The 12915-nt window shown below is 46.2% G+C and overlaps 1 protein-coding gene across 4 annotated transcripts in view; it reads left to right on the top strand.

Moving 5' to 3' along the window:
- Positions 1-12915, top strand: part of LOC8033686 (cAMP-specific 3',5'-cyclic phosphodiesterase 4C) — a 369069-nt gene that overhangs the window by 218450 nt on the left and 137704 nt on the right. The window lies entirely within an intron of this gene.

The raw sequence follows: 12915 nt of genomic DNA, 5'->3' as shown, positions 1-12915 counted from the left end.
AGTGGAACCGAAGTTTTGAAGAAACAGCAGCAAAGAGAAAAGGGGAGTGGGGTGTGCAAGACAAAGTCTCGAGCACAGCTACAGAGTTTAATTCGCCCAAGCCTCGGGCTCTGTTTCCAATGTCGTCATTGCCGCTGACGGGAATGTACTTCCTTCTTTCGCACTTCCTGTTTTGGGAAGCCATCCCGGGAATGTTTAGCAGTCCAGCTGGTCAGACTTTTGGTGGACCACGACTGGTTCACAATTGATCTTGAAAGAAAAAAATGCTCATAAATTGGATATGAGGGGTCTGTGAGAGCTTTGCTCGTTGTTTGTTTTTAGTGAAGAAACAGCTCTACTTGGACGAGGATAAACAAAAGATGCACAGGACAAGTGCCTATATTTACTCTTTTCCTTGTCTTCTTCTTTGTCTTCTTTTTTCTCGTCGGCCCGGTCGTGTTGCTTTTCATTATGAACTTCTACCAACTTGACCAAATGTTCATTCTAATATGTCGTTCCTTTGAGGCGGGACCCCTTATTTTGATGGGAAAACACCTCTCGAGGTTCTGTCTATAGAGCCCTACAGTGAACACAGATGCGTTCAGACCTGTGTGCTCCTTAATATAAAAAAAAAAAAAAGCTTCCCCTTTGGGAAATTTGATGTTGATTTTGGTTCAACTAATACACCCTATTAACGAAGGTTGAGTGTACTAAACTCTGCGTCAACTATCCTGTGCTACATCGTCAAGGCTAGCGTTAGCGTAGCACTATGCAGAAGTCCCGCACTGTTGCGAGAGCATTTGCCTTTGCCTTTTGCGCCTCATTGGAATGCGCTCGCGCAACTAACCTTTTTTAGAGTTGGAGCACTGCGAAAGCTAAGCTAGCTTTGACAACGGTAGCCCAAAATGGTTGACGCCGAGTATAGTGCCTCTTGTTTCTAAAATAAGGATTTTATGCGATATGAATTATTCCCTAATCTTCGTGGAATATTTGTTAAGCCGCGTAACGGGCTGTACAGTGGTGCAAACAATTACTACAACTATCGAAGGTGTCCGAATAATAGTTTCAGCCGACTTATTATCCGGGTTCCAACGATTCTTGTGACTTTCTCTGATTCAATTTCATACGATTCAGTGAAAGATCCCGTCTTTGTCGAAAACATTTCTTGTGGGTTCACGTGCTGATCGCTATCCGTGTTTCTAAGGGAAGCATACCTGAAACAAAATGTCCTCGCTTGCACCCTCGACGTTACTCTGGTTACAAAAGAACTGTGGAAGTGGATGAGCGCAGGCGAGCAGCGACAAACACAACAAACTTAAACAAGAATGAACTACGCACGGATGCGTTTCTCATCCTTGTCCATTTTGGTTCCGTCTCGGTTTAAATATAGACAGTGTAGCATATTCGTCGGTGGAAACCGTTCATTTTGAGTTTTTTTAAGGGAGCCTCTCGTAATTGTTTTGGGGTTATCAGCTGGAAGATTTAAGAAAATATTGAACAACTGTTCACATTTTTATTATTATTATCATGGCTGCAGACGGTTTTTACTCCTAATTTCTACAATAACTGCAAGCTCGTTCAGGAAAGGGACAAGAATCCAAAGGAACATTTCCACGCTCCAGAAAGGTCGATGGTGTGGATTGTTGCACGCCTGGAAAATTCCGCCCGGCTTCGAAGCTCGCATTGCCCAATGGGTGCGGCTATATAAACACGTAGAAACTCTGCTCCTTCGACGAACAACTCAGAGACAGTCATAAAGGAAGCGAATGACTTTATTTTCGTATTTTCATTCCCGTGAGAAGCATTTATTAATGTCGGTGTTAAGAGTTCAGGGCGAGGGTCGGGAAGGCCGGGGAGGAGGAAGCAGATAGATCGCTGGAAAGGAGAAGTGGAAACATCCCCCTCTCTCCACCATTCCGCCTGCTTGCCCCTCCTCAGCCTTCTTTCCATTGCCCTAAACTCCTAACCTGTCATCGACTAACTATAGTTAGTTTCATATTTCTTACTGCTGTCATTAATTTGAAGGGAGGGCATTATCGTTAGCTCTCATGAAATGTAACGCCTCTCCAGTTTTTTCGTAGCATTAATAAGATCGCAGATTCTTTCAAAGCTCAAAAATTTGTTGCGTTGACGTCTAAAGATAATTGTATTTAGGCGCGCTCAAAATTTAAAACATAAAGTTAAAACAATATGTCCCGCAAATGTATTTAAGCGGTTTGTCACAAAAACTAACTTAGAAAACAAAAAAGACATGGTTTCGTGCTCTGTCATAGTGAGAGTGTGGTCTGCTTTTATTCTGTTTTCGCCAGTTTAGAATACGATGGTGGCATTCCTTCGTTCTAAAAGATACAAGCTTCGCAAAAGCCTTTGCCCTCAAAACTAGGGTTGTCCCGGCGCGCTATTTTTGTTTGTTTCTTTGTTTGTTTTTGTCAGTGTGGAGACACGCTGAAAACACTCGTAAAACTCGAGACAAACCTCGTTATGGCAGTCTCTTGGAGCATCCTTACCGTGTAGCACCCCCATTATATTATACAGTGTTTTCTTTTCTTTTTTTTTTTCTTTTTTTTTACGAGAATCGAGTAAGAGAGGCGCCGCATGCGCAACAGCTGTACTTTGCAATGGGTTTTGACCGGCTCCGTGCCTAGCGGCGCGACCAAGATTGGCTGATGTTCGGTTTTTACCGATTGCATCCAAATCCCGTCTGCCTTTTTGTAACTCAAGTTTTTTGTTTTGTTTTGTTTTTTGCTACTCTCCGAATCTCGAAACCCGCGTCAGGTCGTAACCGAACTGTCTTCCGGCATTTTCTTTGGAATTCAAGGGCCGTATGAATACTCCGGGGTTAGAGCCGTTTGTTTCTTAGCTTGCGGTTGCACTGTCAATGCGTGATATAAGAGACCGCCTGCACACACTGTTTGAGGCGTGGTTCCCTCTTCTATGACGGTCCTCTAACATTTCTCATAAAAAGACTGTCCGCAGACATGTTCCGGGCGCACATTAGTGTGAATCGAACATGGCTTGAAGCGCGTCCGGAGATGCTTTTGCCATTGTATCTGCAGCTATCATATCGTGTCCTTTGGACGATGTATGGGGTAGTGTGACTGCAATTTCAATATCGTCAGAACCCGGCCACTCTATGGCATTTGTTATTTTGAAGTAATTGACGAGCGCAGAAATAGTGCTCGTGAGTTGGAAGCGCTTTTACATTGCAGTGGCAACATCCGTAGACTAATTGTTCCGTTTAAGTAAGTTAACCTCGCGATAAAAAAAAAAATTAAAATTAGTTGTGATGATTACGTCTAATGGTAAATTGCTTCGAATATAGCAACATCCTGGCAAAGTTTCGCCAATTTCGTTTCTTGTGTTGTTTGGCTGGGAGGTGCTTATTTGTATCGTCAGACTTAGTCTCTGTGGTCCTAAATATGTGTAGATTAAAATTTAAAAAAATATATGTGTGTGTGTGTGTGTGTGTATGTGTGTGTGTGTGTGTGTGTGTGTGTGTGTGTGTGTGTGTGTGTGTGTGTGTGTGTGTGTGTGTGTGTGTGTGTGTGTGTGTGTGTGTGTGTGTGTGTGTGTGTGTGTGTGTGTGTGTGTTGCGCATGGCAGTGCAGCTGAGGCTGCCTCCAGCAAAAAACAAATTTTAGTCGTGTTGCTAAGAGGCTGAGGTGAGATGCCACGATGTTGCTGAAAGAAAAACTTATAATCCAATAATGTTTTTCTTTTTTTTTTGCGAAAAGATATCTAGTTTTGTCATCTAGTTTCGTAGGTACACAGAGACGAATCGCATATATGTCGTCCGTAAGCTAGTTCTAATTATATATATATACATATATATATATATTAATTTTTGCTTTAGTTAAAGGGTAAAACACATATGGCCAAAAACGATCCGAAAACTTCACATGGCGTATAAACAATGCGCCAAACTTTTTTTTTTTTTTTTTTTTTTTTTACTGTAAATGCAAATTGCGCATTGCCGAACGGTTACACTCCGCAAAAACGTATCACTATTGGTTGGTGATACGTTTTGAACCAGATACTAAAGTTATGTAGCTTTCTCTTATCTGCTTTAAAGACTATGTGCTATTTTCGGAAATTTTAAAGCAGAAAATGGCGGCCAGCAAAGCCCGCAACTAAACGTGGGGACGAATGGCGTCTGCTACCGGAAACTGGGTCCATCTCCCCGTTGAACATTTCCGAAAATCGCCTATAAGTTTTGAATCGGATAATGTTGAATTCTACAACTTCTTACTTGTTTTTAACCGCTATTTTTATACATTCGAGTGGAAAGCGAACGCCTGGCAATACGTAGTTCCTTTTTATTTTTGAAAAAAACAAAACAAAAAAAAACACGCTTCTCTTTTTTTTTTTTTTTTCTTTTTACATAGGAACATTCTAGAGAACGTCCTTACCAACTAAAGGAAAACAGCGAAACGCATATCATTGCACCCTCGTGTGAATAGCGTACTTTAAAGTTACACCACACTGCTCGCGTACCATACAAAAGACACGGTGTTTGTTGGAGACATGATGCCATGAATTATTTGCGTACACACCTCAAGCACCTTTATAAGCGTATTAGCCTCATACGTACCGATGTGGTATAATTGAATTTGACGACGAATTCCTGTCTTGAATTGCCTGAGGGAACAAACGTATACTTCTTAGAAAAGATTGTGTTGAAATCTGTATTGCTGCTATTGATCTGGCTTAGCTGATCCTTTGCCAATTCGGTCGATGAAAAAGTGATATATTGTTCAGTGCGAATAATAAACTTCCCGTGGATAAAGAAATAGGGATGCTTTTCATCTCTTCGCTCTTGCCCCAGTTTCCACCGTGTTCATATCGGCGTCTGTAAGCAATTGAGCCAGTCCTAGAAGTCCGGTCTGCTCGACCCATCTGCCGTGTGGAAAAACGAAACGGAGTGAGCGTACTCCAGCAATGATGTGATTTTGTGTTTTTATGTGCTATAGATTCTGTCTCGGTATCTGCAAATTTAAGGATATGCCCAAGCGTAAAAAAAGTTTACATCTAGCCTTGTTCGCAATGTGATCAACATGTTGATTCCGAGCCAATTATTCGTCGAGCGTAATGCCGAGGTATTTCTAGTGGTCTACGGTTTTATTTATTTTTCTCCTTCCAGTTGTAATCAAAATCCAAGGATTATTTTTTCCGATTTTTGGTCTTTGCCAGTGATTGTTTTTGTCATAATCTATTCGCATTTGCCACCGGTTGGACCATTCTTCAATCTACAGCTGTGCATTACTGATATTTATTTGACCCTGGGTCTGTGGTATTTTCTAATAAATGACACAATCATCAGCAAAACAAAACAAAAACTTGATTGATATTTGTACGTTTTTTGAGACATACAAGTACCGATCAGTTCATAAAGACTATATACACGTATCAAGCAGTGAATAAAGAAAATTAAAGATTTTCGAGGGAGATCTCCGTGCCTCCTCGCACGCACGGATCCCGCAGTTTCCGGAGAAATAATTGTCCGAAGGACAAAAGAAAAAAAAAAAAAAGAAAAAGCACGAAGACGTAGTAGTTTTACAACTACTCTCCAGTTTTCCTGTGCGGCTCTCGCCCCTTGGGTTTTGCGTCAAGGCGAACGCGGCATTCGCGTCACTGTCTGCACTGTCGTCTGCGTTGCTCTGCTCCGGAATGCCAAGTCGGCAGCCAGGTGTTCCCCCCCTTGCAATGCCTCGCGGACTACGTGCAGCTCCGTCAATACGTCGCGCACTTGCATTCAACCTCAGGCACGACTGGTCTCGGCAAACCTTCGAAATTATTATTATTATTATTATTTTTTTGTAAAATGGGGCAAAAGTTTGACTCGTTAAATAACCTGCCCCAAACTTACACAAAATCAGTTGCTATTTCGAAAAAAAAAAGAGGAAAAAAACCCCCTAAAATTTAGGAAAATTTATTTTTGGTACTGATCTGCAATGCGTTAGGTGCATTTGATTGCCTGTGTATAATGAATGTAATTGTTAGATTTCTGCTCCTGTCAAGCGAACGATCCCCCCATTATGACTACTGTAGGGAACTAGCGAGCTCAAAAACCAAATTAATAATACGGCTGTTTATCCCTTGTCTTAATACGCGTTCTTTTTTTTTTCTTTTTTTTTTACGCCAGAACTATGATTTGTTGTTTGTGCCTTATGTTTCTTCAACTTCTTTTTTATTGGAGTTTTTGTTTAAACACATTACACGACGGTCCGAATTTATCTGTCGCAGTTCTGGTTCATCCGGATAACACGTGACGATGAGCTTGAAATGAGAACAGTCCGGATTTGTTGGGTTTCAACTTGGATCTTTCAATAGGGCCCTTTTTCAACTTAGATCTTTCAATGCGACCCTCTTTCAACTTGGATCTTTCAATTAGACCCAAGAAAAACTGCACCAGGAAAGTTTCGGACGCGCTTGAAGAGGGTTGGTGCCGAGTCTATGTTAAACGAAACTGTTCGGATTTAGTGCGCTTGCTTGCACGCATGCGTGAGCATGTGCGTGTGCGTCCGTGTGCCTTTCGATGCAGGTTGCGTCCTTACATTAGATGCGCGCAGTTAAGGAAATTAGGGTGCGAGACAAAATCAGAGCCGGCATTGAATTCTTATCACATTAAAATGTTAATATAATAGTATCGGGGTTTCTGATCTCTGCTTGCTAGCCGAAACACAAACAATGCCGGCGACCAAACCTCGCAAAGTTGATTGGCCGACCGGCCTCAGTTGCCATGGCAATTGCCATTTCGGTCAACTCGAATCTTCGAAGCTTCGAAAAGGTCTCTCTGAACTAGTCACGCCGAGATCACTACGGCCCATCACCGTATCTGAAAGCGTTTCTCCCCGGTGTAAGCGCCTTCGGCACCAATGCGTGCAATCAATTTAAAGTTTCTGCTTATCTCAACAGGTCTTTTACGATGGAACGGTCAGCGTACGAATTACAGGGTGTCCGCGGACAGGCTTCGAAGCGTCTTGCTTCACGTGCACATGTACCTTTCGAACACATCTGCAGGCAGTTTTTTTTTTTTTCATGTCCAATGCGCAAACCCCGCGGCTTAACGATAAATCACGGTTTGCGCGGTGGACGCGCGCGGCCTCGAAGAATGTCGATAAGACGAGCGATGTTTCCGTCAAGTGGGAGCGACGGTTGTCGGCAACGTCTGTCATATTTCGACGAGATCGCTTCCACGCACCCAACTTGCACTCCTGTTCCGACTACGTTCTTTTCTTCCTTTACATCGTTCGCCTCCCCCCCCCCCCCCCCCCCTTCCCTCCAAATGAACGGGCGAGGCTTTGTATATTTTCCCTTCCCTAACGTAGTGGATTCTCTTCAGAGTGTATTGCAATCATTGACGAAAGCTGCAATCTCGTTTGTTGCGGAGCGATAAGCAGATGCTCTGGGTATACGACCGGCGTTTCTTAAGTTGTCGGTGACGGAATACAACAATATTTTATTTTTAGCTTGTATATACATTGCCGGGTTCTCCTTGCTTCCCGGGGCTCTAGACTTTTCGAAGAAAAGTTGGAGCCGGATGATCGCGGAACCCGACGATTTGACTTGGGCGGCCAAAGCGCGCAGATCGTCGTGGAAACTTCTGCCTCAGCTTTGTGCTGGACGAGCCTACGGTCCCGGTGACCTTCTCAAATCTTAATGCGACTGTCTTCTTTTATTTTATTTTTTTTTTTTTTGAGGGGGGGGGGATGTTTTATGTTTTGACACATTTCATGGCCCTACAAACGACACGGTGATTGCTGCTGACACGATGAAAAAAATATCAGCGGATACGCTTCAAGCGTCTACGAAGCATGCTTTTTTTTATATGTATGCCTCGAAGCATAGGGTTATTATAATGTACGCTAGAGGTCCAACTGGCGCTGGTGTACTCTCGGAAATGGAAGCAGACAGCAACTGGTCGAAAACGCACTTCCGGTAATGCGTTTCTATGGGAAAAAGTGAATGCATTTTCTCCCTCTGCTCGATCGTAAGAGCAAATATCACGAATAATTCGTACCTATTATAGGTAGCTTGAAACATTTCTCAGTGAGGCACACAAAATAATTGGTCAATTACGGCGTTTTTATTTCGAATTCACCGCATTAAAAATTGTGCTAAATGGCATGTATTTATGTACACTTTCGGACACCGTTAGCGCGAACGCGACGTCGGAGTTCTTCATAATGGAGGGGATACGTCCCAAACGAACGAAGGATATTTTGGAAACCAAGAGAGACGGCAAGAACTACGCAGTAACACTGGATCACTAACTTCCTGTGCATGTGGACGATCATAATAAATTGAAGGCCACGTAATATAGTCCGATCTTCAATGAGTAAGTGCCGCTTTATTCTTTCTGCTCTGCTCGAAGATGCTTGTTCTACGTTCCAAACATCACCCGCACGCTCGAAATCTTTGCGAACAAGCGCCCGATAAAAGCTGCCCGAGAGAATGAAAAAAAAAAAAAAAAATAATAAAAAGAGACACCTTTCATAGCCCACGTATGTACCTTATTCTTTACGTTTTGAACGTTTTTCACCGCTCGTCGAGATGTACGACGGAGTCATTTTCACATAGTGACAGGACTGACATATTAGCAATAATTAAGCGTCACCGGAATGCTAGCGAACCCTGAACATACTCTAAACTCTTTTCGACCGTAACTTTGCTTAGAATCGTCGCTCGTTTTTACACACCTGCTCCGGAACACAGGTTTGGAGGTGAAATATAGCGAATATAGCGAATACACGTTTACAGTGTTTCTAAAGGCACATACTATTCGGTACGGCCCAAAAAACAAAAGTGATGCATATGCTATTTTCCGGCGAAGAGATCAAATGCACGCGTGTTTTCCGATAGCAATGCGCAGGAGCAGCGCAAAAGTAGACTGGTTGTTGTCTGCTTCCATTTGCGTCATGGAAGTCGCATAGACACTATAGCGCCAGCTGAACCTCTAGTGTAGATTATAATAACTCTATGCTTCGAACATGTGAGCAGACAGTTTTTGTACGACCAATGTGACCGTCATACGAGAAAGGCCTCAGAAATGTGACGTCATACGAGGAAGGCCTCAGGCAGTATCTGCAGACTGTCTCTTGTGCGATGTATTGGCAGAGTGACCGCGTCTTTAAAGTGTACCCTTTATCGCTGTGGCTATTCGCCGACTACGCTTAGTACGTGAGGTCGGCGCGGTTTCCGCCCAGTAATGCACGTTTCGTAAACTGTTTGCGAATACCTCTCTTCAAATGAAGACCAATTCTAGCTCCGCTCGCTGTCTCGCCTCGTATACCATTCGGACTCGCTAGATTCAGAGCGAGGAGCGTTTTGCGCCATGGCACTGAGCAATGCGCAGCTTCTTGCGCAGAAGTTGCGAAGGTGTCAGAACGCCGAGCTCTTATTGGCTGATTGAAAACAAAAATAGTGGGTAGACCTCGAGACTTCTATGTTTGAGGTCTACCCACTATATCCTTTCGATCAGAGCCAATCAGAGCTCAGCATCGTCTTGACGTCACCTCAACCCCTGCGCAAAAAGCAGACGCGACTTGCTCTCCATATGCAAAGAGCAAGTCGTCTGCTTTTTGCACAGGAGTTGCTGTGACGTCAGACTGATGCCGCGCTCTGGTTGGCTCTGATCGAAAGGATATAGTGGGTAGACCTCAATGTTAGATGCCTCGACGTCTCCCTCTATTTTCGTTTTCGAGCAGCCAATCAGAACAGGGCGTTCTGACGTCACCACGACCCGCGCGAAAGAAGCAGACGAACTGCGCTTCGCATAGCGTCGCTCTCGGTGTGAGACTCTGCAAGACGCGCCGATGGCGATGCTGACGCAAGCATGGATCCACTAGGCCTGTTTCTCTCGGCCAGGAGGCGCTGTAGCGTCCACGAAACGTGACACCAAAAGAGGTGTCTTGGCTAGCGTCCGCGAGACGCGACCATTTAATGCTGACGCGGAACGGCGCCCGTCCCGTTGTGAACGATCCACGGGCGTGAGCTAGCGTCTGTCAGCGTTCCGTTGGCGTCTGTCCGCGGGCTCCAGCAGAGCCTTTGAAAGAACGCAACGCGACGCATACAACGGGAAAGCGACCTAAAAATATCCGATCTCGCTCGCCAGGGGCGCTGCTCAAAACTTGAGGTCAGGCCTTTAGTGATGACGTTTGGGCTGGAAAGGCGCGCGCCTTGTCTCCTAGGCGGTATTGATCCGACGCGCTCGGAACGTTGACGTTGTTTTTGTCGTCAGAGGACGGTGCAGTCGAGCGCGGCGTGTACACTTTAATCTCGGCGTCGTTGTGCGACTTGGACGTGTCCCCCGTGACCCTGTGGTCCCGTGGGGGAAACCCCGGAAAGCAAGGCAAAGCTTTAAGGTGTGATGTGGATTTCCGAAACCACGGTATTACAGGGCCGCTTTAAGGTGTGATGTGGGTTTTCGAAAGCATTGCATTACAGGGCCGTTTCATCGGCACTTTACGTCGAGGACTCTCTGGGCGCCATAAGGATAGTATAGTAGGATTAGGGTTCTGTCGAAATGTGGCGTTATTTCTGGAGGCTTCCGCCTTCGAGCAGATGGCGTCACACAACGTCTCGCGTCGATTTCACTTCACGCGTCTGCATACTTTTTATTTCCCCCTATTTCATTCCGAGGGGTCTACGTTCGCAAATGGGAGTTACATTTGTGTTGCCGATGTTTTCTGATCCTGGATATGGTGTGAGGAAGCTCGGATGTTATTGTTTGCTCTTTCTTTCTGTCCCGGACTGTTTGAACATTTCGATAAAATGGGAAAGCGTCTTCTTTCTCTTTTGATTGCAGATAGGTCCACATATAACTCCGGATCATAATCCTAAGTATACCAAGGTGTATGAAGTGTCCTTAGTTCATAGTAACCGACAACGTAGGAGACGTGGGGCTCTATAGACCTTTCCAGAAAAGGGCTGCTGGCCGGTTTCATTTTCAGTGTTCGTGCGTATCGCGCGTGATTTGCTCGCTTTCCGAAGCGACACACACGCGCGTGCTGAGCTGTGGAGATCGCACGCTGAGCTGTGGATTTGTAAACATTGGAAAGGTCTATAGCAACCAACAAATTAAGAAACGGGGGGCGTGGCGTCTTCCGAGCATCTTATTATCTCTCCGATGCCATGGCGCTGACACGGCGCACGCGCGGGCGCTTTATCTGGCGCGAGTCTGCTTACTGCGCCTGCGCACGGCCCACCACCTGGCGTGGTCGAACGCCCGCTGGTTGGTAAGCAGCGCCTTTGTGCGTAATTTAGACGAGGGGGAAGTCCGTCCATCTCGAAATGGCGCCCGTCACCTTCTTTATGCGGGAGCCATTTTTACCACCACAGAGTGCGGCCTCTAAAACTGGAGCTCACGAGGTGCGTCACGTAATCCTCGTAATACCGGAGGTCCTGTTTTCGAATTAAGCCGAAATAAAACTCTCTTGGAACCAAAATCCGCGCGTATCGGCCCATCTAAATGCTAATGGCGGCTGGTACCGCCAGTGGAAAAGCCTTCACCCATGAGTCACCCCCGGGTAGTGCTTCGCTAAAGACACGAGTCCTTTGCTCGCCGTATCCTTCGTTTTAAACAATATCCCTCCCGTTCGAGTCGACAAGCGTTTGCGTACACAGATGGGGGAAAAAGAAACTTGGCACTGGTCGACCCCATCGCTGCGGGGACTCATCGGCCGGCCCAAACTGCTTTGGCATGGAAGTGGCCCAAGTGGTGCCGGGAATGCTAATAAGCACCCCCCACCCCCTTTCCTCTTTGGTTTACAGACACACGCACCCTCCTTATCGACGTATACGTGGTTTAGGTGCATGTTACATGTCTCGCACCTGACGTCATTACATCATGCTGGTGGCCAATAACATCGTGTTGAGAAAAACAAATTCGAGGATGCGAAATGTATTACACTTCACTACCCCCTTTTAGAGCGCAGCTCTTAGGGGCCCGTTCCCGGCTTGAGCGGCGTCGCCGTCGGCGTCGGCGTCGGCGTAACCGCAACCCTCGTAACCCTCGAGGGTTACGACGGTTAATCTCATGAGGGTTACCCTCACGAGGATCACGAGGGCCACGAGGGTTACTTACCCTCGTAACCCTCACGAGGGTTACGAGGGTTAGTTACCCTCAAAAGGGTTACCTTCACGAGGGTTACCCTCACGAGGGTTACTTACCCTTGTAACCCTCACGAGGGTTACGAGGGTTAGTAACCCTCGTGAGGGTAACCCTCGTGAAGGTAACCCTTTTGAGGGTTACGAGGGTTAGTAACCCTCGTGAGGGTAACCTTCATGAGGGTTACCCTCACGAGGGTCACGAGGGTTATGAGAGTTACCCTCACGAGGGTTACTCACCCTCGTAACCCTCACGAGGGTTACGAGGGTTAGTTACCCTCACGAGGGTCACGAGGGTTATGAGAGTTACCCTTACGAGGGTCACGAGAGTTACCCTCACGAGTGTCACGAGAGTTGCCCTCACAAGGGTTACTAGGATTACCCTCACGAGGGTCACGATGGTTACCCAGGTCGTGACCCCCCCTGGGGTCACGTGACCTGGGGATACCCCCCGAGGTCACGTGACCCCCCGTTGACGTCATAGGCACTGATGACGTCGTCAGTGACGTCACTGATGACGTCACCGGCATCCGCATCGTCATCGTCATCATCACTGATGACGTCATTAGTGACGTCACTGATGACGTCACCGGCATCCGCATCGTCATCATCATCACTGATGGCGTCATCAGTGACGCTACTGATGACGTCATCGGTATCGTCACGTGGCCCCAGGTCACGTGACCCCCCGACGTCACGTGACGCCCCAAGGTCACGTGACTCCCACAAGGTCACGTGACCCCCAAGGTCACGTGACCCCCGCCCCCCGAGGTCACTTGACCCACCCCCCAGTACCCTTCCCTCCTCCTCCTCAAGAGCTGCGCTCTA

Source organism: Ixodes scapularis, unplaced genomic scaffold (assembly GCF_016920785.2).
Source record: "Ixodes scapularis isolate PalLabHiFi unplaced genomic scaffold, ASM1692078v2 PGA_scaffold12__126_contigs__length_90152505, whole genome shotgun sequence".
In the NCBI taxonomy this organism is placed as follows: domain Eukaryota; kingdom Metazoa; phylum Arthropoda; class Arachnida; order Ixodida; family Ixodidae; genus Ixodes; species Ixodes scapularis.
The sequence above is the reverse complement of the archived record's forward strand: the minus strand, read 5'-3'. Positions and strand labels throughout refer to the sequence as shown.